The 26702-nt window shown below is 43.0% G+C and overlaps 1 protein-coding gene across 8 annotated transcripts in view; it reads right to left on the bottom strand.

The window, feature by feature from the left end:
• LOC144522634 (uncharacterized) overlaps positions 1 to 26702 on the bottom strand; it is a 133833-nt gene that overhangs the window by 84435 nt on the left and 22696 nt on the right. The window contains exon 2 of one of the 8 annotated variants that reach the window (XR_013502418.1): positions 25380 to 25539. The exons of the other annotated variants lie outside the window; for them this stretch is intronic. The gene's annotated coding sequence lies outside the window, so the exon portion shown is untranslated. The remainder of the gene's footprint in view (positions 1 to 25379; positions 25540 to 26702) is intronic. 8 annotated transcript variants of the gene reach the window in all.

Genomic DNA, 26702 nt, shown 5'->3' on the forward strand with positions numbered 1-26702 from the left:
AACAGTCTCAGAAAATGACATCACTTTACTCTAATGCAGCCTTTAAAACCAGGAAAAGACAACACTTACCATATTACGATATTACAATATCCAAAATCTAAGACGATATTTAGTCTCATATCACGATATTGATATAATATCGATATATTGCCCAGCCCTAAAACCAACCCGTTCTCACTCCCAACTCTTGGTCAGTGGCCGTCAGCATCAGATACCGACGCAAAAAACACCCTCTAGCATCTGTACGGGACGCACCGGGCATAGCAGCAGCCCGACTGCGGCGCTGTAAGATGACGTAGTATTAAGAGCGACAACGGTAAAGAGTAAAATGAAAGACCTGCGTAGGGAGGTTGGTTGGGATGGTACATGGGTCAAACAACACAGAACTTTCACCCAGGAGACCGGGGTTTGTGTCCCGTTCTTGTCCCGCATGTCACTGAAATGTAGATTTTGTAACCCCACCCACGATCTTTTCCTAAACCTAACTGTCCCGTTCTTGTGCAGCATGTCAGTTAAACGTACGTCCCGACCCAGAGCGTCAAAAAGTGACGCCAAAGTCCCGACCAAGCGCATCTAAATATGCCGCCAAAGGAGATTTTTGCGTCAACAACAAACGTCAAAGGCACCTGATCAAGCGCCGCTTTTTGACGCGATGGGAGTTAGAAAGCGTTAGACAAACCTACACTGTACATTTACTACCACTTATACTTATACTTATACTTACACTCTTATAACAAGGCAATAGCCTGCCAGAACTTCCTGTATTTGGTCCGAAACTCCAAACCATCCCAAAAAATGCTTTCACACTAGAAACGAACCGGACCATGGTTTAGTTTGATCCGGACCGAGACTACCTCTACTGGTCTGACTAAATTTTGGCTGTCGGCGGTTCGGGATCACACTAAAAAATTCGGAAATCTGGGCCAAACGAGGTAGGTGTGAAAGCACCCTTGGATAGTTTTATTATTCGTGATTAAAATAGTCCACCGCTACAAATACAGCAATGATGCCGTCAAAGGAAGAAAAGCCCCTTCCCCCTATCTAATCTCTGGCTTATCCCTCAGGTCTGCTGTCTACACACTTCAAACCTTCAGTCACCAGCTCAACCTGAGGCCTCCTGCTCAAAGCCATTACAGCACGCACAATGGCTCGTCAAGGTGTCTTATTTCTGAGTCACATTCTTGGATGAATGCTATCCTGAAATCAAATCATGTGGAAATGAACACACAATAGGGGGTCTCTGTCCATGTTGATTGGTAGATGTGAGTATTTAAAATTTTTAACAGTGCAAAAGCAGACAGGACGTTTCAACAAACGTGCATATACAGTACCAGTTAAAAGTTTGGACGCACTTTCTCATTCACGTGAATGGGAAAGTGTGTCCAAACTTCTGGCTGGTACTGTACATTTACACAGTGGTGGAAGGTAACATAGTACATTTAATAAAGTACTGTACTTATGTACCATTTTGAATAACTTGTACTTAGGGTTGGGCATCGTTTTTATTTTTAACAATTCTGATTCCAATTTCTGATTCTTCCTTTCGATTCCGGTTCTTAACGATTTTCGATTCCGATTCTTTGAGGGGGGGGGTTTAACTGGGTCACATGCTTGTTTTACAGATCAGATGAAAATTTTATTTTGATTCAATGGTGATTTACAATATTTTTCAATGTAAAATAAAGCCAAATGTTAGAGCAGTGTTTTTTCAAATGTGGGTACGTGTAACCCTAGGGGTACTTTGGAGTACTGCAGGGGGTTCGTGAGATTTCTTTTTAATATGTTAATTTCAAAATATCAGTCATAACAGACTATAATAATACATTAATTTTCGTCATGGATTTTAAACATTTGAAGTAGCATTTAAGTGTTTTTCAGTTACAAAGTTGTTGTTACAGTGGTGGTGCAGTGCTCTTTGTAATGTGCCTCTTTCTATAGCCTTGTTTTTCTACCAAAAAATGCTTTGTGCTGGTCAGCAGGTACTTGGCTCAGAGAATATTTCACAGGGGGTACATTATTGAAAACAGGTTGAGGACCACTATTTTAGAGCGCCGCTCTCTGTGCTCCGTGGCTGCGACACAACAAGCGCCTGAAGGTACGATGGCCACTACGGGAACCAAAAGTTGCGCGTGTTAAATTTGGAACCGATGATCAGATTCGAAACCAAATTTTCCAAACGATTCCAATAAAAAACGATTTCATTGGAATCATAATTTTTAATCATAACGATTCTAAGTTGGAACCGGTTCTCGATGCCCAATATTACTTGTACTTTACTTGAGTATTTCTTCCATTTTATGCTACTTTACTACTTGGAGGCAAATATTATACTTTTGACTTCACTACATTTATTTCATAACATTAATTTCTAGTTACTTTGCAGATATCAATTATTAATATAAAATATACATCAACTAAATGTTTTATTATAGTTTAAGCCACCCAGCAATATATAAAGTAATTACAATAGGCCTCACCTTTACCAGCTACAACATTAAAGTGATGAGCACATTAATGCATTACTAATTCTAATTCAGTAATTAAATATACTTTATTTTGAAATGAGCCATTGTGCATAATGAGAATTTTTACTTCCGGTACTTTAAGTATATTCTGATGCTAGAACGTTTGTTTCTTTTACTTGAGTATGATTTTAAATGCAGGACTTTTACTTACTGCTACTTTTACTTCAGTAAAAGACCTGAGTATTTGTTCCAACACTGCAGATACATAAGAATTACATTGGTCTCATTCCAAGCACCATAGGATTGTTTAGATATCTATTTTTAGGTTCTGTTCTTGTTTAGTCAGCGACAATTGGTACCATAATCAGTGAGGGGACATCCTACACGTTGTGTCCAACAGGAAACTTGAACGCACTATTTCCAAATCATTTCCTCTATTCTGCTTGTATTCTGTGTGTGTTTTTCGATATGTAGCAATATTTCTAATGAAACTGTCTCTTATGAAATAATCTCACTGATAGCCTTCCCGGCACTGACTCCAACTGTCAAGAGTGAGCAAGAGTTTTGGATATTATCACCAATACATGTTTCACTTGCAGTCAGCAATCTAATTGATTTGTCCAAAGGCCCCCACAGTCATTTGGTATTGGGCTGTTGTGGTGGATGTCAGGACTCAATACAAACAGCCTGAAACCCACCACACCTAACACTGCTATGCAAAGACAGATGGCATCCTTCAATAGTGATCAACATTAGGGTTCCCTCCACACCTGTTCACCTTCTTATGCTTCTTTTAAAATGAGAATAACTGTATTTGGATATCATTCACCAAAGATGCATACATGCTTGTCTGATACATTGTTTCCAGAACTAAACGATGATACACGCTCTGTGAAACAAACACAAGTAGCAGTGAACATGGTAAGCCTGAGCCAAGCAGATAGTAATCATATCAATACCCATATCCTGTGGCCACGCTTCAGTACTTGTGAACGTGCCCGATCCCCAAACCCTCAGTCCCTAACTCAACCTGAGGCCTGTTCACTTGCTGTTAGAAAACACAGGTGGCTGCCTTGCAAAAAAAAGACACCGTGACTACTAGAAATAAAATACAAGAAGAAAAGGTCTATAGTTTGTCATCCCCAACCACCCCCCACCCCCCCCCCCCCCGTCCCGCACTGCTGTCCAGATAGGTGCGAAAAGCCAGTAGGTCTTGGCTGTGTGGTTCGTTATCCAAGAAAAAAAAAAAATTATTTTAGACCTTGTAACGGTCACCAGTCGTTCAGGTTTTGGAGATTCTGTTTATTGTGGTTTTCAGCCGGCTGGTGAAGCTTCGGAGAGCATTTGTAAACTTGTTTTTTGGGCGTCGGTTTCTCTCGCATAAGGTGAGTTGGTTTTTATTTATTGTCACACAAAACACACATGCTGTGTGATTTTCTGATCTAAGATAACACTTCTCAGTACTTGGCCCTCGCCCCTAAAAACGGACATTTTCACTCAAAGAGAAAATGTTAGCTGACAATTTAAAGCTAAAATTTTGTTTTAAATGGTTTTCATTTTTTTTAAATGATATACTTTGGGAAATCATAGAAAATCCAAAATACCATTGCACATTATAATACGTAAAGAGAGAAGATTCATCTTTAAAATCTGTCAACTTGTAGGACCCTCAGGTGCCAAGTGAAGGTTTGGGGCTCAGGATTTAAACTAGCAACCTTCCACCTTTCTAAACCTAAACTGATGACCACATGACAACCGTTATATGAGAAGTGGCAACAACCGTTGTGTATGGTTACGAGTTGGGTTTAGCAATACAAAAAAAAAAAAAAAACCTAAACAGGAAATAGAAAACACAAACCCAAACACCAGTTTCTTTACATTCCTAGAAATCCTCCAAAAAATGAATACCAAGAACAGGACGTGCATGCAGTCTTTACTGCGTCACTGCGTTTCCATTCTGCTGTTTGGTAGCTTGACAACCGTTGCTTTGTTGCCTCTCACACGCACACAACATGCTCAAACCTTCATGTTGTGTGTACTGTGACGACCATGAGGTTGACAATTACTGATCAATAATATCTACGCATGGTTAAAAAATCGTCACCAGTATTCCACTGCAGATAAACCATGAAAAGCATGACGCTATGAATGACAGCATCACTTAAGGGTACTGTGATGTTGATGATTGTTACAACTGAGGTTTGAGTGTAAATAACACCTACATTTTCTTACTTTCATACACAAAATGAAGTTAGCAAATGACCACGTGGCGTTCTCGTGAAATATATATATATATATATTTGTCAAGCAATTCTAATTCTATTATATTGACATTCTTGTCTTTTCATAGTTATAGTTAATAAGCTATTGCACTGTTCTCTTTTGCACTACCACCATTGCACACACTCTACCATAGCAACTTTAACTCTTTACATTTCTGTGAGTGATTTTTATAACTTTTTGTGTATGTGAGCTATATGTGTGTATGTGTGTTTGTTGTGTTATGGTTGTGTAAGCTACTGGATGCCTAAAATTACACTCGGGATCAATAAAGTATCTATCTATCTATCTATAGCAGTGGTGGAAGACGTATTCCAGACGTATTCAGATCCTTTACTGATGTGTTTAATCAGCTAATCATATCAGCTGGACTCGTAGGCCGTTATATTGTTGGGTAGTTTAATTTATAATAAAACATCATATTGTATAAACTACATGTGTTTTGTGTGTAAACATCTTAATTTGTGGAGTAACTAGTAACTAAAAGCTGTCAGATTAATATGTAATGGACTTCAAAGTACAATATTTCTCTCTGAGATGTAGTGGAGTAGAAGTAGAAAGTGGCATGAAAAGAAAAAAAGACTCAAGTAAAGTACAAGTACCTCAAATTTGTGCTTAAGTACGGTACTTGAGTAAATGTACTTAGTTACATTCCACCACTGGGTTTAAGTCAAGGAAACTCCCCGTACATTTCTTTTTTCACATCTGCCTACCAACAGCTGTACAAGCAAACATGTAAACATGGATGTTAGGTTTTACATAAAACCACACATACAACGGGTCCGTCAAGCACATGCAAACACACACACACTCACACATGACTCATCCTCAGTTATCCTTGATCTGTTGAAAGTGTCATACACACATGCGCACAGTTACTTAAAGCTGGCTACAGGAGAACTGGGAACTAGGCTAGATGTGACTGGATCAAAGTGAATTGTTGGTTTGGCTGGCAGAGTGGAGACTATCTTTCAAGGGAGACTGGTTCAACGGTTAGGCCCCAGATGGTTGCACACCTGTGGGCCTCAAAAACAAAAACAAAAACCCAGCCCCTAAAATTCTCCAGAGCTCCAGGACGCATATTCATAAAGCTTCTATGGGCTGGAATCTGATCCATCTGCAGTATGACCACAGACCAAGTTACACACTGAAGACAACATGGGACCTGTCTAGTCTAGTCTAGAAAAGACAACACTTTAAATGCAAAAAAAAAAAAAAAAAAAATGTGATGACTCTGATTGGAGACTGAAAACAAATCTTTAATTCCCTAGTCTGTCGCTCAAAACAGCAACACAAACACAACTCCCAACTGCTCACACTTAGCTTTTTTTGTGAAATTCTATCCATACATAAGCCAAATGTAAACACTCTATTATGTGCATTGTTTTCACTATATAAGTCTGACGCTACATTCTTCCATTGTGTTATTATAATCACCACCAGCGATAACGCAAAAAATGACTCCGAAGCAGCACAGGTGGTTGAGCTGATGTGCCATATGGTGGAAGTTAAGATGTATGTACTGTGTTTGGGCTTCAGCCCATCATGGTGCATTTTTCAAAGAAAATCAATTAGTAGTTTGGACAGTTTAATTGTGCCAGTGATTATGAGCTCACTCTTTGTGCTTTTACACCTGCGGCAGTGTGTGGAGATAATTGGTCTCAATGGAGTGTGTGCATCATTAATAGGTTTCCAGCGTTTAACTCCACATAGTGAAACAGTTTAGACATTGATGGGCACAGCATCACAGTAGGGATGAGCAATTTGGGGAGAAATTATGATTAGCTGTTGTTCAATATTCGCTGTGTAACAGATAAAACATGTCATGGAGCATTATAACATGAGACACCATCAAAACTGCTCTATATACTTGAGAACATGGATATGAATTGCCAGCAATAAGTGTTTTTTTCTTTAAAGGTGCCCTGTCACACAAAACCGTTTTTATTTGCATTTTTTGAAATATGTTTGTGTTATGTGGTGAATGTGAAAATGAACTGCTACCTCCTCTGTCAGCTCTAGCCACTGAAAAGAAATAAGCAGAGAAATCAGGCCAATTCCAAAAGGTCAGTCTGACGTGGTGTTGCCTGAGCTCATTACTATTCATGAGCTCGCCCAGTTGTGCTGGGTAAAGGGTGCTGATAGCCAGGCTCTCATTGGCTAGCTGTTAGCCAATCAGAGGAGCCGCTTAACTCGTTGAATATTAATGAGAACTGGCACAAATCGAGCTAAGTCTTCCTGCAGGCTTTCTATACCATTCTAGAATGGCTTGAAACAAGGTAACCAAGGCATTTCTTCCACAAAAAATGTTACAGAGTCCATGGTAGATCTCCAGACATTACCACAAAGTAATGAAATACGTGTGGCAGGGCACCTTTAAATAAGCATGGAACATTGAAACACAGAACATTTATCACAAAGGCTAAAGTTATAATAATAAAAAAACAATTCCAATAAAAAAATAATACTAGTACTTTCCTGTGAACTGCAATTTCCTAGCAGCATCTACATATTGCACCCTCTACCATCATGTTAAACAAAGTAATACAAAATAAATGTAAAATCCACTGAAAATGAGATTTCTGTAAACAATCTTTGAAATTATTCCAGCATTTATCTTATGAAAAATCAGTAAATATAGTAATAAAAAGAGGAATAAAAAATGTCAAATCAAAATGTTACACCAAACCATTATCGAATCGCATTCTTTCAAAATGCGATTTTGATTTGAAAACGATCATTCATTCAGCCCTATCAGTAGCTCAGAAACGGAAGGGTTGAGATGATGAGATGAATCATTATCTCATTACTGATGTAAATCCAATGTCACCAACATACATCAGATATAGATGCTGACTGTTTGATCTCAAACTAATGCTCAAATCCTCGGGTTATTTATTATTCCGGCTCATGATTCAGAAATCACGTGAAATCAACGTGATGCTCTTTAAAAATGACTCATATATCATATATGGTAGCCTGTTCATAACACTGAGTACAATTCAAATATAGATTTGTAACTTTAACCCTTGTTGTCCTCACGGGAAAATGAACACCTTTTTGACGCCTTTTTTTCTATGTTTTGGATGCTTTTGTTACCCAACCACCATACACCACTAACACCAACTTATTACCACTAGGTTAACAACTATTTTTGGAATTTATGGACAATAATCTTTATTTGTAGGAAATGTTACCTAATTTTTGATTTTCAAAAAAACCCCAGAAATTATGAAATAATTAGACTAACATTAGAGGAAATGTGTGTTGATGGATAATCAGAGACTTCACAGAGTCAAAGTTCAGTCAGAATACAGTTTTAAACCATTTTAATTTTTTTGAAAAGCTAAAACATCCAAAATTCATTAAAAGTAGTGATCATGAATTGTACGTGCGAAGAGCATTGCATGGAATCCATCTAATTTTTGGGTCATTTTCATTAAAAAAAATAAACAGAAATTTTGAAAACGGGTCAAATTGGACCAGAGGATAACATGAGGGTTAATCAAATACATTCAACTGTGTCCACTGCAGATATTTAATGTGCAATCACATTGCTTTTAGTAGTAGTAGTCCAGTTCTGCTGGAGAGAAGAAATGAGAGAGAAAGTCATCATTGTTTCAGCAGCAGACTTTAGGCTGCAGTTAAGGCTTCTTTTTTTTTTTTTTAAACTTCAGTAGATAACACCTTCTCAATAGGGCTCCATTAGATTAACACATCACGGCTACATGAAACAAACTATAGAGAATACTTTTTCTTTTTCTTCCCATATTTTCCTCTCAAACGATATCTAACTGATTTCTGTAAACTCGCTTTCTGATTAATCCACAGACATCTCTCCCTGTTGAAATAGGCAGCTCGATTGACGGTGGAACAGTGTGACAAAGAAGAGGGCAGAGGGGAGTCACAGTTATAGTAAAGTATAGGGCTGCACAATTAATCACAATTTTATCCAAATCGCAATACGGACTAGTGCAATATCCAAATCGCAGGGGGGTAGTAATTTTTGTTAAAGGCAAAATATGTGTCAAACCATTCTGAATAAAGTATTGTGGTGCTGCAGAGAAGTCCCGGCCTACAAATCCTATCCTAGAGACAACAAAAAAAATCTTTGTTTGGTACAGATCCTCTCAAAACAAATGTGCAATATCGTGAATCATATTGCAATCGCAATATCAGTCAAAATAATCGCAATTGGATATTTTCCTCATATCGTGCAGCCCTAGTACAGTATGTACATTATATCGTAGCTAATGTCCCAACAGTTCATAGCCTCACAGTTCACTAGACAGCTAGTACACATGGTCAGGACGCCACTGCTGCCAAGGACACCAACTAAATACACAGCTCAGTACAATTTCAATGTAGATTTTTAACTTTAATCAAATACATTTAACTGTGTCCACTGCAGATATTTCATGTACAATCAAATTGCGTTTGTCCCTTTACTTCAGAGTGACAGTGGATAGACAAGAAAGGTGGGAGAGAGATGGGGGATGACACGCAGCAAAGGGCCGCAGGTCGGACTCGAACTTGTGCCGCTGCAAAGGACTCAGCCTACATGGGGCGCACGCTCTTACTGGGTGAGCTAGAGGCTCTCTATGTGTCATTAAAGGAGTACTCCAGTGATTTAGTATTGCACTTTTATAAACTTGGGTGGCTAAGATAAAATGAAATAAAAAAGACATAACAGAGGCTGAGCTATCCTGACTTTCAGCCACTAGAATCTCTGGAAGCCTACATTTCCCATAATGAAAGAGGATAGCACCTGGCATTAGACTCCCCTGCCTTCTAAATGCCCATGACTTTAAAACCCCCACACCTCCAGTTTTGATCGCAGGCTTTATGTTTAACATTCAAGTGTCGTGCCCAAAAGGAAAAACCCTTCATGACATCATCAGGGTTACTCTTTTTAAGACATTTTAAGAAATCTCCTTCACAGCCACTGTACACATACACAACTGTTTTCAGGGGCTGAGTATACTTCTCTTTAGGGCTGCACAATAAATAGAAATTAAATGTTTATACTTATACTTTACATATTTTTTTTTTGTCCATTTGTCCATCGTGAAAGACTGGAACACATTGCGAAAGACACTCAGGGAGTATCAGTAAAAAAAACTGCATTTTAAAATGCAACTATAAATCTATTTTTTATTTTTTATAAATGGTGCCTTTTGTGTTCAGTTCGATGTTCCATAAAAAAGTGTTTGAAAATAATTTCCTTTCCTTCTTTTTATTCAAAAAGAAATCCGTTGCATTTTAGCATATATTCAAAGCAGCAGAACTTGAATACCAATATTTGCTTATTTATCGCAAGTAACATGGTTATCGCATATTTTCCTCATATCGTGCAGCCCTGCTTCTCGTGACAAATAAACTGGACTGCATGTGTAAAGTTGGTGGAGTGCCCCTTTACAAACCCCACAAAGTCTCCCGATAGTATGAAAAGCTGTCCACAGATATTAATTTTGTGGATCGGGGGTTAATATTAGACCTGGGCCTATAGATAGAAAGAGATTGGGGTTGGTTCAGGACTCAAAGTACTGTCCCTTTCTCTTTAAACCAGTCACTGTGAGCCTAGTGTACACATGTGATTCCCTACAAGCCCCCGAGCATGTCATGGTGAAACTGGGCTCTCACTGTTGCGTAGTTCAAATCAGATACATCATGTTTTAGATATTACAAATCCACATCACATTTTTCAAGCCTTCGGGTCATCCTATTTATTCATTCATTCATTTATTTTGCCCATATCGAGCCATGTACATATGTTTTTTTTTTTCTTTATCCTCACACTGCTTGACTAACCAGTACACTCACAGTGAACACTGTTCCTTTAGGAGAGCATTAAAATGAATGCAGCGGTTCCATCTTAAGGTCAACAGTAGGTACTACAACAAGTAACAAAACATCTTTCACTCTTGGTTCTTCTTTCTATTTATATGTCAGTTTCTCTCATATACAGACGCTCTTTTTCTGCTGCTTACGAGATTCAAACAAGAGGATATTCATTGTATGCGTGTGATGCATCTGCAGGACAGTGGAATGAGGGAGAAAAGTATGCATTATCTGCGTAGGAAAGCTCCGTCAGTGACACTATTGAGGAAGTTGCACTCGGAGGAATTTAAAAGGTCTGCATGTCATTGACCAGTGGGTTCCTGCGAGCTATGAGCCCAGTTTGTTTGTTGCAAATGGAGATTTAAAAAAAAAAAAATAAATCGTGAGCGGCCCCATTATTTTCAGGCACACGTCTTTGCCGCATGAAAGACAGGAAAACACATGCACTCATGCATAGATACACAAATTTGTGTGTGCATGTGTTCACACACAACTGCACGCACGTGCACAAATGCCACGCTGTTTTGAGGTGGGATGTTTAAACCTCTCTTGGCACCTGATCAGACCGAGTTTCCCATGAAGTTTTCTGTGGAGCAAAAGTGACTTGAACTGATTGCAGCGGATAAGTGGCCTAAGCAAATAGCTCTTCCACTGTGACAAGGGAGTGGAGAGAGCAATTAGTCTGGTCTTGATATCTACAATTCCATAACCTCAGATAAACCTTCTTGATTACCCCATAAAACTGGCCTTTCCTGAATGGCATGTCCTTGAGGAGAAATGAGGCTGTGTAAAGTGCAAGGCTGGCAAAAGTCCTGGAGGTCGGCTAGCTAAAACTTAGCGGCATGGGAACTATGCCAAGCATCCATATTATAAGTTGTGACAGAGATAGCTCTGGGAATAAAAGGCACACAGAAAGCATTTAAGTGCAAACAATGGCGGCACGCTGTTGGCAAGTAAAAGGCGTTGTCTGCCAAAACAAAGATGAGCATACGCTTTTCTTAAATGCTTTTAAGCATTGGCACCCAGTGATGAGAGTGAACTTAATGCCATTCCTAAGGCGTAAAAATGAGAGAGAAAGTCATCATTGGTCATTCATCACCAGCAGACTTTAGGCTGCAGTTAAGGCTTTTTTTTTTTTTTACTTAAGAAGATAACACCTTTTTAATAGGGCTACATGACATAACACATCACAGCTACATGAAACAAACTAGAGAACTGATTTCTGTAAACTCGCTTTCTGATTAATCCACAGACATCTCTCCCTGTTGAAATAGGCAGCTCGATTGACGGTGGAACAGTGTGACAAAGAAGAGGGCAGAGGGGAGTCACAGTTATAGTAAAGTACAATACAGTAATGATAGACCGATTTTCTGCCCTGGCCGATTATCGGGCCGTGTTTTTGGCAGTTTGCAGGTTATCTGTATCTTGATAAAGTTAAGTAATTAAAAAGTGGTCTACTTTGGCTCGGCTACAGCTCCGTGTCTGTCCCTCTGTTTCGGTTTCACTCACCACTGAGTCTGACTTAATGTTCCGCCCACAACACTATCTGACTATCTTTTACTGTTTATTATGTTGAAAGTTTCAGTAACACTTTACTTGAAGGTATCTACATAAGAGTGACATGACACTGTCATGAACACGACACTCTCATGACACAGTCATGACACATGGACCCTGACCCTAACCCTAACTTGTCATGACAAAAACCGAATGACACTTACTAAAAGAAGCGTTATGTCATAAACGTTTATGACTTGTTTATAATGTTCATGACACGTTCATGACAGTGTCATGTCACCCTTATGTAGATACCTTCAAGTAAAGTGTAACCAAAGCTTGTAATTCATTAAATAATTGCTTAAAGCCTTTAAAGTTTTAAGTTAAAGTTTTGTGTTGGAGTTTGTAACATTCCGAAATCTTAGTTTTGACTTTCATTTTCACTGTAAATGCATATTGGTTGCAAATATCGGTTATCTGTTTCATTAACTACTAATAATCGGTATCAGTCGAGCCCTACAGTACAGTACAGTTCAGTACATCGTAGCTACTGTAATGTCCCAACAGTTCATAGCCTCTTAGGTCACAAGACATCTAATACACATGGTCAGGACGCCAGCTACATACAAAGCAAAGTACAGTAGAACACAGTGCAGTCAAGTATGATCTAAGCAGGAGTCAAGCAGACTCCTACTCATACAGTTGGTGCCTGGTACAATACACCACAGTGTGGCTCAGACTGTCTGGGTTGGGGACAGACTGCAGCAAACAGATACAACACATTATGGAACATTACGATTTTAAGGATGGAAAAAATAAGACTATTACATTGCAGTATGGTACAACATACGATTCAGCAAACTAAGGCGAGTGTCATATAGTGTGGATCAACGGAAGTACATTTCAAGGATAAAGCCTGGCATCCAGCGCCACCTTCCACTCTCTGTGTGTTGCCGTTCTCGAAATCCCTTTGCTTCGGAAAACAACAAACTGAGCTAGCAAGCTGAAAATGGCACGTTTTGAAGATAATCTGGATCGTGCAACAAGGCAGGCCTGCTTGGTTCTTTCAGGGGAATGACTCTGAAGAATATGTTCACAGCGTTTACTCTCTAACTGGGACGTTTTGGGAAAGGTATTGTTGGGGATTTGCACTGTTAAGAACAATTTACGTTTAACCATGTATCCAGCTAATTTAAATAGCTCACGCTACTGTATTGTGTGAACAGTTACCTTCATTTAATATTGTTCGCGGCGTTTTCTTTTGCGGGGTGCAAATGTTCCACCAAAACACGTTCCTTCCCGAGATCATTTTGCAGAGCCACCGTCACTGCGTCCGGAGCTTAGCGCCACCCAAGACGAATGTGATTGGGTTGTTTGGTTTTCGTTGAACCAGAGTGTTTTTTTCTATCCCAGAATGTATGTTTGGTGTAGCCAGACCTATCTCCACAGCGCTGTGGAGATAGGTTTGGCAATGTGAGACTAAGTGTAATATGGCAAAGACATAGGACAGCACGGTCAAATTCACTGCACTGTAGTCTTGATGGGATGGAACCAAAACACCCAAAGCGTAGGGCCTGGTAAAGTACAGTAAAGGGGTTCAAGATGAGGGGGCTGAAGGGATAGAGGAAGGAGGGAGGAGTGGGGAGATTGAGCGTAACAAGCAGGCACACATAAAGCCTGTCTCATTCTTTTTTTCCTGCCCTCCCTCCCTCTCACTCTCTCTCTGTCTCTCCCTCTCTCTCACCATTACAGCAGCATTAGAAGCTGAGCTGCTCAACTGTTCCAAGATGTCAGAACTACAAAGCTCCCTTGAATGAGGGAATGTGGGGCCCAGGGCGGCGAGTGGGTCTGGAACAGCTGGCCCAGTGGTGGGGCCTCCTGTTCCCCTCGCTCTGCAGCCGCTAGCTAGCTGGGACAAGACAGGGATGTCTCGCTGAGGGGTGGTGTTGTGTGTGTGTGTGTGTGTGTGTGTGTGGAGGGAGGCTGGAAAGAAGGGGGTCAGGGAATGTGTCTGTCTTCTCAGTGTAGGAGGGATGACACACGGCTCACCAGCCAGGTCCCCCTGACCAATGCTGGAAAGGACGGGATGGGTGGGGATGGAGGGGGAACTGTTGTCAGTGATGTTCAAGTTCATTTCAGTGAACAGTGGTTGCAACATTGTACAATGACATCACTAAAAAGGAACTGAGGAAATCGAGAGTACAAAGCAGAGATTCAGAAAGTTATTGTATGGATTTGTTTTGTAACACCGAAGTACTATATGTGCGTGTGCACACGCGTGCACGGAGAACTGCATCTCCATCTGCTCATGCTCTGCGCTTATAGCGAGACATGGAAAATTACAGGGAGGGAAGACTTGTGGCTTCCATCTCATCTTTGGTGTCAGAGACGTGTGACTTAAAAGGGAGGAGGATAAAAGGAGACAAACTATTTTCGACAACTGTAAACAGGAGAAAGCTCTGAGCTGTTGAAAGCTTAGCACAGAAAGAAGCAAAGGGGATATCATGTAAGGTTTCAGCTGAGTTCAAGGAAAGGTATCAAGTTTAAATAAAGCTTAATTCTGCAGTACAGCAAAGCCTCCGTGTCCCAGAGAATGAACATAGAGGAACGTACGGGCGTTGATGCGAGCTTGTTGTGGGCCACCACACGTGTTGCTGGAAAACACGGCTCACATATTAACAGAGAGAACAGACGCAAGGCAGGCAATGGAAAGGGACTTTAAGCAGCTACATCTGTACTCACGGTTATAGAAGACCCACAATTACTAGCTGTGATGGAACTACAACTTTCAAAGAACAAACTCAGGGCAAACATTGAATGTAAACCACCATAAAATAAATGTAAACCAATGACATCGGGTCACATAAACGGGCTCTGTTGTTCATTTAAGATATGGCACCGTTCAAGAATCTCACTGTAATTGTATTGTTACTTTGTTGTTACTCATTAATGAGATACATATGAAATTGCTGGAGCTTTTTCTGACACATATACACATAAAGAGGCACCCCGCCACAGAAAAAGACACGCATGAGCATGCACGTAGAAATATACAGTGGATATGCAAGCATATCTGCATGCTGTTCACATACATCCACACATGCAGCATTTCTATTGGGGGTGTGAGCACTGGACACCTCATAGATTGTGAAGTGCACAAATTCCAAAACAGCAGAGTAGAACATCCCCTTTTAAAGAGAAGACTGGATTATTTTACTGGAGTTTCCGTTTGAGGGAGCCGCACAGTCGACCATGCACTCGCTCCGCACAACATAAAGCTCAGTCTCTGGGCGGCCAAGAGAGGCATCCAACTAAGATTAGAGCCGGTCTTAAAACCGGATCTTAATTGTGTACGTTTGTAATTATACAATGGTTCGCCTCTTCCCTTCAGAGTAACTTAAACATCTGGAATTGGGCATGACAGAGGCTTTCTTTACCACTGCAAGAGAGGGAAAAAGTAAATGAGAGTTAGACGGAGACAAACAACAGAGGGAGAGAATAGACGAACAAGGAAAGGCACAGAAATGAACTGGTGAAGATTCTGCAACTAAGGCTAGTAAATGTGGGCTTTCCTTTCTAGTGTGCAAGCATGTGAGGTATGTGCTGGAGGGGGGGGGGGGACACAAAAGATGAATCCTGGAGCTCCTATTTTGGCCCAGAACATAGAAGTGGACCAGCCAGCCAGTCAAAGCAACGGCTCCAACTGCAGCAACTAGTGCTCTTGAGGTCTCTCAGCAGCTTTTTGGAGACTGCAGTGCATGTGCAAGCGGCTGCATCGCTGCAGACTTCACCACAGTGCATTCAAAACTTTTGTAGGTAGATAGTAAAGTTTAGGGCTGTATACAATTCATTCTATCAAAAGATGGCAGGGTTTCCCCCAGTGTATTGCACGCCTGGTGGCCCACTGGGCCTAAGTTGCCCCCCACCAGGCCTAAGCCACTGAGCCATTAAGCCACTAAAAATAAAAAATTTTAAATGTATTTTTAAGACTTTTTTAAAGATTTTCAAATCTCCATTTAGCTTTTAGCACTGACTTAATGTAGGGCCCTATGGAATCTGTGTTTAGCTTATTTAAATTCTCAATTTTGTGATTCCTTTGATGATACCGTTATCACAGAAACTATTGGGCTATACATTAATGCTGCCATCAGCATGTGACTGGCCCCAGCCGGGCCCTCGACGGAAAAAAGACACTTGCCACTGGGCTAAACAACTTTTCTGGGGGGAAATCCTGCATAGTTCACAATTTCATGAATCCACGATTAACAAATGTGTAAATAAGTTGTGTTTGTAGTCTCCTCGATTGCCCTAAATGTCTCAAGAGAGGTCCACCAATCCAAACCTTTGCTTTTGCAGTATACTTAAAAAAAATCTAAGTGTCTTTTTGGAGTGTCACAGCATGGTGAAAAATCCCTCTTAAGGAGAAAGAACTTGACGTGGGACCTTCCTCACACCAAATGTGGATGAACATCATTTTCTAAGCACATAGTGTGTGCAGGACAAAAATGTCAACACTGAACACTACAATTCTTCTTTAGATGGGGTTTTGTGAAGGGCTTCGTGATGTGCGTCAGAGGTTTGGTATACAATTGTATCTGGTCATCCTGCTGTACAACTTTCTTGGAATTTGTACTGCTGTTGGACAGGCACAATTGTAGGTCTGAGGATCCTGTTTTTGCCATAAAAGAGAGACGGAACGGCGGCTCCTCAACGGCACGCACGTATTTTCCTGCAGGTCAAACGTGCTGATTGACTTACAGTGTATTCCTGCTGTTCCCCTTATGGACTGTTTCTGTATGTATTCAGTCAAGGAAATCACAGAGACAATTTCCTCTCCAGTGAATGAAAAGACGCATTCATTTAGACGGGGGTCAAACTCTGGTCTGATTGATATAATAGCATGGAAACAGTTCATTCATCTCGCCCATAAACTACTGCTTGCGACGGCCTGCACTTTGAAACCCGAGCCGGCAGCAATCTACCTCCTGATGTATGTATAACGTTAACATTAAGTGAGGCAATAGCACTCATTTCCTTAGTTTATTATTGCACACACTAGTTACACAAAGATAGCAATCTTACACAATTCACTTCTGCAGCAGGGATTGAGAAAAAAGAAAAGAAAAAGAGGAAGCCTCCTTCTGTGGGAATGGAGCGGTCAAACACCCCAAGTCACAGGAGTGCGGTGGGTCATTTGAAAATGGAGGACACGGCTGCAACAGTGGCTTTTGAGTAGAGCTTTGTTGGAGAGAGGATGGGCGAATAAAAGGAGAAAGGAATGGAAGAAAGCGAAAAAAGAGAAGTTATAGAGAAAGAGACTGATATTAATATGATCAATTATGACAACATTTGTGCCTGTCAGGCCTGCAGTTAGCCTGAGAGTCATATCACTGCGTATATTTAATAAGCCTAAATATAGCTGTACGGCTAGACACGAGGGAAGATGGATGTGAGGAAAGTGAGAATATGGCCAATTCTATTACGATGAAACTCACTTTTTCTGCCAAGCCTTTAGTAGTATGACGGATCAAACAATTATCGGACTAGGGGATAGTATTTTAAAGTTCTAAAGAACTAATACAGACATCTGCTGTAAGTCTGTCTAAAGAAGCCTAAGATGAAAGGGCATCTCACAGTAGACGGATGGACTGACAAAGTGGCACCAGAACCACATTTAAAATGTCTTCCAATTTTCCCGTCAGGGCCTAACAAAGAAAGACAACCTTTCCTGCGTCAGATGAAACACCAGCAAATGTCACTCGAGTATCCCAAATCCCTACAATGAGTCAATTATACGTCTCGTCAGTCACTGGCAGAGTACAGAAAGCCAAGACCTTTGGTGACCTCAAACTGACTCCGGAGAAAGCAGGCACAAAATGCTGACTACAATGCCTGTGACACATTACTCTTAAACTGTCTCTGTCTGGTATTTTCTCTAATGCTTCTAAAAGACACTGTCTGGCATACTGGGACCTAACTTAAAATGTGACTTGTGCAAAGGCAAATGCTGTGTTGTTACAGTTATGGCAAAATATTATCAGAAAATATCAGGTGTGTGGACGTGGAGTGTATGCCTGTGCCCGCTTTCCTTGGCAGGTGGCATTCCCTGGAGGACGGACGGACGCACACACACACACACACACACACACACACACACACACACACACACACACACTGTCCTCTGCATGAGATGACTCACATGCCGTGACATCTGGTTAGTGTTGGATACATTGTTCGGGGCAGCGCGGTGACCTAACACTACGCATAATGGAAGGAAAAAGGAAAACAAGAAAGCCATGGAATAAAATACATTATTAGAATGGTAGGCCACCGTTCTCCATTAATGTTTTTTCCTCTATTAACAATGGGACCCCATACTGCCAGTGTAGGGGACAACTGTGACAACTGACTACTTACAGGACAACTTTCCCCTCAGTTAAGAAGTGGTAAGAGAGGTCAGGGGCTAGAAGGGGGAAAACATTAGAATATGGGCAGAACGTGAGCTAATACTCAAACTTCTGCTGTTTTAGTTTCTAAAAGTGGGAGTGAGGTGAGACACATTCCTAGAGAGAGAGAAAATTGAAAATTCAAATATTCAAAACAGGCTCTCCCTGTGTTTCTCATGCCTGCACACGTTTCACCTTTAGAGACATCGTAACTTGGTCTCGGACTAAACAGGAAAATAGTGTGAAGTTGGTGAAGATGGTGTCAGCTCTGTTGTGAAAAACAACAACAAGTAATAGCATTAACTGTGCATGGAAATGAGCTCGAGACAGATGCAAAGCAAAAAAATAATCTGCAATGAATTTATCCTCTCATCCCTCATTACTGCATCCCCCCATGGCTTCATCTGGGAGAGACACTGAGAGAGGCTGCTGAGGAGACCCACCTCCCTCTTCTCCCAGCACTGCCTCAGGAATGCTTTTCTTCTGGCCCCCTTAGCCCCATGTGTAGACGCCCTCTCTGCAGGGTGTGTTTTGCATGTAAAGCAGGCTGCAGATGCTGTCCGCAAAAGCGACCAGGAGGGACAAGGGGGGGACCGGGACACAAGGAGGCCCCACTGCCATGCCACCCGCCTGGCCTGGCCTCGCTTTGCTTGCCACCCCCTCCGCAGCTCCCCTCCCACAACACCTCTCATTACTTCACCCTTCGACAGTCACCCCCCCCTTTCCATCCCCGGTTCGACATGCCACCCCTCAATCACCCCATCCCCTCCACCCATCCCCCACCCCCGACCATCCCTCTGCCACCCTCCTAGCACACGCAGTTGTGTGTCTCCTGGGAAACAAGCTCCAGTTGGTGTATAAAGGCACGCTGAGCTCAGACTGACACACACACACACCATACCACTTCAGTGGAGTGAAAGACCTGAGAAACGGCATTTGGACACAGAAAGAGAGAAAGAAAGAAAGAGAGAGACAGAGAGAGCAGGGAGAAAGAGAGTGATCACCTCTAATAAAATGGTTCTTTACAATCCTGTTATGCATATTCGGCTTGACATGACTGCATTCAGGGGAAATAATTAACAAGTGTATGGCGCACATTAATATTGCATTTGACAGCAGACAGGTGGCTGGCTGGGAGCAGATGTTAGGAGGCAGAGCAGAGAGTGACTGAATGAGCGGGAGATAGAAAATTAACAAGGTTCTGTGCTATAAACACAACATGTAATCACTGGAGTTTCACAGACTATTTTTAAATGCATCTCTGTGGTGCGGAGTCAATTAGTTGATTAATCTATTAGTTGATCAGCAATAAATCTATTGCTAACAATTTTGATCAGACGATAAGTCATTTATCAAGCCAAATTGCAAAACAGACCCCAGATCCAGTTTTGCCAAATGAGAATTTCTGTTTTATATTTTTATAAAATGAGCAACTTTTGGGTTTCGACTCTCGGTTAGACAAAACAAGCAATGTGAAAATATGACCTTGATCTTTTTTTAAATTGTGATTGGCAGTTGTTTAACAATTTATAAATTAAATGATTGATCGATTTAAAATAATCAATACATTCATATTTTTAAAAAAATGCTAGTTGTAGCTCTACATCTCTTCGATATACAGCATCTCTTCCATGTACACTTAAGCATGCATCACATTATTCATCCTTCCAGCTCCTCTGTCTGCTGCACACAAAGCACCACAGTGTGGCCAGTCGGGGTGGGTGCAACTGGGATGACATAACGGTGTTTTCCATCCAACCTCTCCACTCCCAGGATCTGTACGGTGCTGAACAAGGTGCAGTGTGTGGTAGGGTGAATAATTGTAGTGACACACTGGTACATTTGGATAATGACCTTTTTTGGTACTTTTGTACAGTATACACACACATCAGCGAGTCTCTACATGTGTGATCCCAAACGCTGTTTGACAAGGAGTTACCGCTTCACAAAGTGACAGACCCACTGCTCTAGATTGGACTCACTGGGATGTTGGTTGCTCTTTTGTGTTGCTGATATTCTAAGAAATGCAGTGCAACAATTTGGCAAGCTTGTGTGAAAGCGTCACATGCTTTCATGTATGAATGGCTTGAATGAAGCCACATTAAGTCAGGTGCCCGATCAAACTATAGCCATTCATACTGTATGTGCAAAGCAACACCTGACAGCGGATTGAGCAATGACTTTAGAGGGATTAAGACCTTTTGAACATCCTCCTACATGAATTATTTCTCTTTAACACCACAAGAAGGAACCATCCAATAACAAGAGTAAGGAAGCGTGCATTTCCTCAGGTAAATGCCTTTAAGCAAGGGATGTTAGGAGCTAGTTCTGACCCAGAACGCAGAGATATCACACAGACAATGCAGAGCAGTTTTAAAAGGTTTAATTAAACAACGTGTACCCAGAGTTACACAGTTGATTGTGTCAGGGCGGGAAAACTCCTGGCTGGTCCGAGATAGAGGCGAGACGACGGGGAAGAGTCCAGGTGGTTTCGGGACACAAGGGAGACAGGCAGAGATGAGTACATTGGTGGTTTTCCCAAAGTGGAGACTGAGGCTGGGAGCATGCAGGCACAGCGGAGAAAGCAGCAGGTCTGAGCGGGAACTAGAGAGAGACACGGTGTAAGTTTAAGCACAGCGAACAAAGGCAAAACTAGAATTCTTCTGGGACTTGGAGCCAAGTTACCACATGGGTTGTCGTTAACGAACTGGCGCTGAGGGGATGATCAGCCCGGGTTTAAATACTGCTGGGTTGAATCTGGAGGATTAGCTGCAGCTGTGAAGATCGGCAGTGCATGGTAGAAGCAACCACGCCCCTTGACCTACTTTCCTCCAGTCCACGCCTCCAGCACTCCAAACAGAAAAACACAGACAAAACACAAACAGGAAAAAAAGACATCCAAAGCAGGGCGGACCCCCCCACCCCCCTCAACGGACGCCTCCCGGCGTTCCTCTAGGCCTCGGCTTGTCAGGTTGAGCTCGATGGAAGTTGCGGATCCAAAATAAAACTCCTGGGGATCCAAGAACGCTCCTCTGGTCATAACCCTCCCCGTTGTCAAGATACTGGAGCCCCCTACCCCGCCGCCAAACATCCAAAAGCCTTTGGACAGTGTAGGCTGGGTGGTTGTCAATCATGCGTACAGGAGGTGGAGGATCCGCAGGCGGGCACAGAGGACTGGACAGGTTTCAGTTGCGACAGATGGAAGGTGGGATGACACCTCATAGTCCGTGGCAACTTTAGCCGCACAGCAGAGGGATTGATAATCGAATCAATAATGAATGGACCCAGAAACCGAGGTGCCAACTTGCATGATTCGATCCGCAGAGGAATGTTCTTGGAGGAAAGTCACACCTGTTGTCCCGGTTGGTACTTCGGAGCTGGGCTCCTACGCTGATCTGCCAAACTCTTGTTCTGCTCCGCAGTCCTGAGCAACGCCTCAAAGGCGTTGTGCCAAACCTGATGACAGCGACGCAAGTTCTCCTGAACTGAAGGGACAGCCAACTCTCTTGATCAGGAAACAGGAGGTTGATACCCCAGCAACGCCTCGAAGGGGGGATAGGCCGGTGGCAGAGGTGGTCAGGGAATTATGGGCATACTCGATCCAGGGAAGGTGTTTCGCCCAAGAAGATGGATGCTGAGCCGCCACGCAGCGAAGAGACGCTTCCAGGTTCTGGTTGGCTCTCTCAGTCTGGCCGTTTGATTGCGGATGAAATCCTCAGGAGAGACAGTCGCGCCAAGAGCAGAACAAAAATCTTTCCAGACTTGAGAAATGAACTGTGGGCCTCTGTCAGAAACAATGTCTACAGGTATTCCATGGGGACGGAATACATGTAAGACGAAGAGGTCCGCTGCCTCACTGGCAGTCGGTAATGCTACATAGTGAGCAGCTTTAGAAAATCTGTCCACAATGGTGAGTATTGTATCATTACCTTCAGACACAGGGAGACCGGAGACAAAGTCCAGGGCTATATGGGACCAGGGACAACTTGGAACCGGCAGAGGCTGCAGTAAACCCGAGGGAGACTGGTGGGAGGCTTTTTCTCCGGCACAGGTGGTACATGCAGCCACGTAAGCCCGGACGTCAGCTTCAGCTGACGGCCACCAAAAATGTCTTTTGAGCAACGTTAAGGTACGTTGCATCCCTGGATGACAGGTGACACGGGAAGAATGGACCCACTGCAGCACTTCAAACCGCACAGACACAGGGATATAGAGCCGGCCAGGTGGTCCATCTGCTGGTCCAGGGTCGGATTCTTGGGCCGACTTGACGCGGGATTCGATTTCCCAACGGACTGCGGCCACGACGCAGGTAGATGGCAGGATGGACTCAGGCTCACTGGAATCTTCAGAGACGGAGAACTGGCGGGACAAAGCATCAGGTTTTACATTGCAAGAGCCAGGACGGTAAGTAAGCGTAAAGTTAAACCTGCTGAAGAAGATGGACCATCTGGCTTGGCGGGAGTTTAGTCTTTTAGACGACTGGATAAAGGCCAGGTTTTGGTGGTCGGTCCAAACCACAAAAGGCTGCTCTCCCCCATCCAGCCAATGTCTCCATTCCTCCAATGCCAGTTTCACAGCCAGCAACTCCCGGTTCCCCACATTGTAGCATCTCTGCTGGTTACAATTTTTTGGAGAAAAAAAAAGGCACAAGGATAGAGCTTTTGGTCCGTGGGGGAGTGTTGTGAGAGAACAGCTCCAACACCTGAATCTGACGCATCCACTTCCACAATAAAAGGCAATGATGTGTCTGGGTGAATGAGCACTGGGGAGGTGGAAACCGTTCTTTCAGGGTATTCATGGCTTGGTCTACTTCAGGAGACCACACAAATGGGACTTTAGGGGAAGCGAGCTTGGTGAGGGGAGCTACTACCCGACTAAAACCCTGGATAAATCTCCTGTAAAAATTAGCAAAACCCAGGAAACGTTGCAACTGTTTGCGAGTCTGAGGTATGGGCCATTCAGTTACTGCTTTAATTTTTTCAGGATTTGCAGAACCCTGTCCCTTCTCTATGATGAACCCCAGGAAAGGAACGGACTCATGATGGAATTCACATTTTTCTGCTTTTACAAAAAGCTTGTTCTCCAAGAGGCGTTTAAGACTAGACGGACATGGGAGACATGTTCCTCAAGGGACTTAGGAAAAAATCAAAAAAACTATCGTCCAGGTAGATGAACACAAAACGATTTAACATGTCTCTCAAAACATCATTCACCATCGCTTGGAATACTGCTGGTGCATTTGTAAGTCCGAACGGCATTACCAGGTATTCGAAGTGTCCAAGTGGTGTATTAAAGGCCGTTTTCCACTCATCCCCTTGCCGAATCCTGACAGGGTGGTAGGCATTGCGCAGGTCCAGTTTTGAGAAAACCGTGGCGCCCTGAAGGGGCTCAAAAGCAGAGTTTGAGTGACAATGGGTATTTATTTCACACTGTAATATTGTTCAATCCGCAAAAATCAATACAGGGGCGTAGTGTCTTGTCCTTCTTGTCCACAAAGAAGAAACCTGCCCCCACAGGAGACGATGGGCGAATAATACCTGCAGCCAGTGAATCACCAATATATTTCTCCATCGCCTCTCTTTCAGGCCTGGACAGGTTGTAGAGTCGGTTTGAAGGCAAGGGGGCTCCTGGAAACAACGCAATAGCACATTCATAGGGTCTGTGAGGTGGCAAAGATAAAGCCTTTTCCTTGCTAAATACTTCAGATAAATCCAGATATTCTTTGGGGACCAATGACAAATCAGGCAGTTTCACAGATGCAGTCGGGGTTACAATTTTGGGAGGAATAGCCGAACCGAGACATGTGGAATGACAAACTGTTCCAACTGTTTAGTCTTGTGTTGCAAGTCTATTTGAGGATTGTGTAACCTGAGCCAGGGAAAACCGAGAATGAGAGGAGAGAACGATGCTGCCACAACCTTAAAGATAACCTCTTGGTGGTTACCGGAAAGAACGAGAGTTACTGGGACTGTTTGCTGAGTTACCTTTGCCAGTAACTGACTGTCAATGGTCGCCACATTGATAAGGGATGGGAGTGATTCGAGGGGAATGTTAGCCTGCTTAACCAGATTAGAGTCAATGAAATTATCCTCTGGCTCCAAATCAATGAGGGCTGACAGTGGTAGTGAACCAAATTGGAGAGTTGCAGGGAGAGATAAACGAGGCGACGTGGGTTCAACTTCAGGAACTGGGCTCGCTAGTGTACCCACTCTCACTAACGAGCCTCTTCTTTTGGGCGTAAAGGACAACTTGCGAGGTAATGGGAGGAGTTTCCACAGTACAGGCACTCACCTGCCTGTCGGCGGCGCAAGCGTTCAGCTGGGGGTAACAGAGACCGACCCAATTGCATGGGTTCCTCCTCATAACTCGTAGCGGGGACCGGTGCTGTCGAGAGCTCTCGACGGGGAGAGGAGGAACAGGACTTTGGTGCCTTGGACGCCCGAACATGTGTGTCTCCTCTCCCGGAGCCTGTTGTCGATCTTAATGGCTAGAGAAACAAGACTGTGCAGGTTACTGGGTTCATTGCGAAGAGCAAGCTCATCTTTAACTGAAGGATTCAAACCGTGCACAAAAATTCCCTGTAGTGCCTCATCATTCCATTTGGAATCAGCTGCTAATGTCCAAAACTCAATTGGAGTACTCAGCCACACTCTCAGTACCCTGTCTGAGGTCCAACAGTCTCTTGGAGGCGTTTCCGACATAATCTGGGTGATCAAAAACAGTTCTGAACCGTGCGGGGAAAAAAAAAAAAAAAATCTGAAAAGGTTAAACTGGTGAGGTGTTGATTAGAGCGCACAGCTTCTGCCCACACTAGTGCCTTTCCCCTGAGTAACCCCAGTGCGTAATGTACCTTAGATGATCCCGAGGCAAACGACAACGGCTTCTGTTGGAAAATGAGTTCACATTGGAGCAGGAAACCTCTGCAATTGTTCAGTTCTCCAGAGAATGGCTCCGGTGGTCACTGGGGGTTCCCGGGTGAATGAAGCGGAGTCCATGGCTGAGGAAGCAGACTGAGAGGGAGGAGTGGGGAGAGGTGAAACACTAGGTGCACTGGGAAGAGACAGAGTAACAATTTGAGCAGACAGCTGAGTCACTTGATTGAACAATTGCTGATTGGTCTCGAGTAATTTGTGAATTAACTGGTCGTGCTGCCCTAAGAAAGCGCCTTGATTTTTGATCAAAACAATCGTTCGTCTGTTACGTGTGAAATCTCTGCAGGGTCCATCGCCAGTTCGTTCTGTTAGGAGCTAGTTCTGACCCAGAACGCAGAGATATCACACAGACAATGTAGAGCAGTTTTAAAAGGTTTAATTAAACAACGTGTACTCAGAGTTACACAGTTGATTGTGTCAGGGCGGGAAAACTCCTGGCTGGTCCGAGATAGAGGCGAGACGACGGGGAAGAGTCCAGGTGGTTTCGGGACACGAGGGAGACAGGCAGAGATGAGTACACTGGTGGTTTTCCCAAAGTGGAGACTGAGGCTGGACGGTGAGGCTGGGAGCATGCAGGCACAGCGGAGAAAGCAGCAGGTCTGAGCGGGAACTAGAGAGAGACACAGGGTAAGTTTAAGCACAGCGAACAAAGGCAAAACTAGAATTCTTCTGGGACTTGGAGCCAAGTTACCACATGGGTTGTAGTTAACGAACTGGCGCTGAGGGGATGATCAGCCCGGGTTTAAATACTGCTGGGTTGAATCTGGATGATTAGCTGCAGCTGTGAAGATCGGCAGTGCATGGTAGAAGCGGCCACGCCCCTTGACCTACTTTCCTCCAGACCACGCCTCCAGCACTCCAAACGGAAAAACACAGACAAAACACAAACAAACACAGACACACAGGAAAAAGACATTTAAAGCAGGGCAGAGAGAGAGCTGACCATAACAAGGGAGGGTTGATGCCTCAATTGCCTGAAACTGAGATGGATGGGTGGCCAGATCACCAGTTTGTGTGGGCTTCCCTGTTTACCCCTAAGCTTTCCACCAGTCCCCCTCACTTTACAAAACGTATAACAAATTCAGTTCTTTACTCTACTGCGCAATGTACATTTTGCTGCGGCGTACCCTACGGCGTACCCTAGGCTGTACCCAAAGCCATACCCAAAGCCGTAGCCTGACGTGCACCTCTCAAAAACTGTAACTACACGTCACGAAGACGCAGGCCGCAACAATGTGATT

This window comes from Sander vitreus, chromosome 8 (assembly GCF_031162955.1).
Source record: "Sander vitreus isolate 19-12246 chromosome 8, sanVit1, whole genome shotgun sequence".
In the NCBI taxonomy this organism is placed as follows: Eukaryota; Metazoa; Chordata; class Actinopteri; order Perciformes; family Percidae; genus Sander; species Sander vitreus.